This window comes from Pogona vitticeps, chromosome 3, assembly GCF_051106095.1.
Source record: "Pogona vitticeps strain Pit_001003342236 chromosome 3, PviZW2.1, whole genome shotgun sequence".
NCBI lineage: Eukaryota > Metazoa > Chordata > Lepidosauria > Squamata > Agamidae > Pogona > Pogona vitticeps.
In genome coordinates this window covers 93051322-93053805 of record NC_135785.1, presented here as the reverse complement: position 1 = coordinate 93053805, position 2484 = coordinate 93051322, and positions in this window count along the sequence as shown.

Below are 2484 nucleotides of genomic sequence, written 5' to 3'. Positions count from 1 at the left end.
CGGACCGCCTCCACTTCGCCCCTGTTCTGCCACCTAGCGACGGGTTGCGGCGATTGCAGGCTTAGCCCGAAAACGCATCGTCGTGGGTGCCTACTAGACGAGATGGATCTGTTTCCGTACTTGACAAAGTAACCGCTAAAATGATATTCACGTTAATTGAGAAATAGCCCCGTTGACTAGAACTTCGAGAGACCTGGGTTTACATCCCCGCTGGTCATGGAAACTCGCGGGCAGTATCACTGGTACCTCGTTTAGTCGTGTCTGACTCTTCGTGACCCCATGGACCAGAGCACGCCAGCCCCTCCTGTCTTCCACTGCCTCCCGGAGTTGGGTCAAATTCATGTTGATAGCTTCAATGACAATGTCCAACCATCTCGTCCTCTGTCATCCCCTTCTTCTCTTGTCTTCACACTTTCCCAACATCAGGGACTTTTCCTGGGAGTCTTCTCTTCTCATGAGATGGCCAAAGTACTGGAGCCTCAGCTTCAGGATCTGTCCTTCCAGTGAGCACTCAGGGTTGATTTCCTTTAGAACTGATAGGTTTGTTCTCCTTGCAGTCCAGGTGACTCTCAAGAGTCTCCTCCAGCACCACATCCAGCATCACTGGTACAGCCAGCCTGTAACTTTCTCACATTCTTCGGAAGCCCTACTAGAATTGCCGTAAGCCAGAATCAATTTGATGGCACCTAACAAAGAGATATGTTAAAGGCTGGCTGGCTAGCTCAGGAAGGGTGTGACCCGACACCTGCAAAGGTGAGTAGTTCCAATGGTGCCAGCAATGGTCACTTTAAGGGGAGTGATCTCTCTTAAAGTGACCCTTACATTTCCTGAGGAGTGGCTCCGGTCTGACCCAAAAAGGTAGAAGCCCTAGAGGTGGACCAAAAAGGGCCCTTTGGGAATAGATTGAGCTGACGCACATTTCCCCACGTGTTCCCCATCACTGGGGTTGACACTTTTTTATAAGACCTATTTGTATGCCTAAAACTGCAAGTGAAAACTTTGTTAGGTGGCACTTTCCGATAAAGAGCAATAAACAAGTTTCTTTTGTTACGTTGTGGATGTTCTTAAAGAAAAAGGAGGCAGAAACAAAATGGCAATGTGTAAAAGCAGTAACTGCAGGGGATCCTTGCCTAGGAAGATTCAGAGATTGAAATGGGTAGTTTTTTGGAGGGCAGAAGCCCATGGGCAACATATCTGTTTCTGGTAGAAATGGCAAGTTAATACAAGTGAAAGTATGGAAATAACGCAGGCGCTCCCAAGCAGGCACTCCCAACACAGGCACTCCCAATGCAGGCACTCCCAAGCCAACTACACCAGAGCACAGAGTGCTGTCCTCTGAAGATGCCGGCCACAGAGACTGGCGAAATGTTAGGAAGAACAACATTCAGAACACAGCCAAAGAGCCCGAAAAACCCACAACAACCACTAATACAAGTGAATTAAAGTCTCTCCCCACCCCACCCATCATGTGACTGATCAGATATTTTAGATTTTGCTTTCTGAGTGATAGTTGCTCTGCCATGCATCATATCTTTTGAAAATGTGAACGGCTCATGAAATACCCATTGCAGAGGAGTGCATAAGCCATTGTGCAACATTTCATTAAATGAACTGGAAGCCAGTGGGAGCCCTTAACCTATCTTGGAGGGAAATGGTGTTGTTGTTGCAGTTGAAGGCCTGGTTAAAACTGGGCTAAACCTGGACCTTGTCTGCACACTGAAATAACATTATTGTCTGAAGTTGGGGCCAGTAAATCCTCTCCCAGCAAACTCAGTGGGAGTGCTAAAAATGTGCAGTGGGAGCCTTTCCCTGAAAATGGCAGCCATATTCTTTGCCTGCATTTTCCTCCTTTGCTTCTATTTTTTAGTTAGAGGGAGAGCTCAGGGAACCCGGAGGCCAACTCCAAGCCCTCACCCTTCTCTTTCACCACCTAGCATTCTATATGAAGGGAGTCTTCCTGGAGGGAAATATTTCTTGTCACTTGATAATAAGCTTACTGGCTGCTGTAATCTGCACACTTGGTACAGTAAACAGAAAGCCTAAACTAGAAATGCTTCTACACCCAATGTTTAGCCAGTGCTGCTCTAAATAAATCTTGTCCACCCTGTCTTTTTCTTTTTTAAAAAAATGAGGTGAGGTTCTGTGAGAGGCATAATATTTATTTATTATTTTATTTTTATTTAAAACATTTTTACCCCACTTTTCTCCTTGAAAAGGGCCCAAGGCAACAATAAAAGACAATATTTAAAGTTGAGAACGATGAGTATACAATGATGGTTAACATCATTATGGCAAAACATGTTGTACAAGGGCCTTGGCATCCCTCATCCTGTAGGGAACTTTGAGATGTCATCGTGTTGATGTGGGGGCAGGGGCAGGACGAAGAATCAACAACATATTGTAACTTCACTTCATACTGTGAAGGCAGAAGCAGAATATAATTTGTTGCTGGACAAGATAGTGCCTTCTCAGTCCACATGCAGA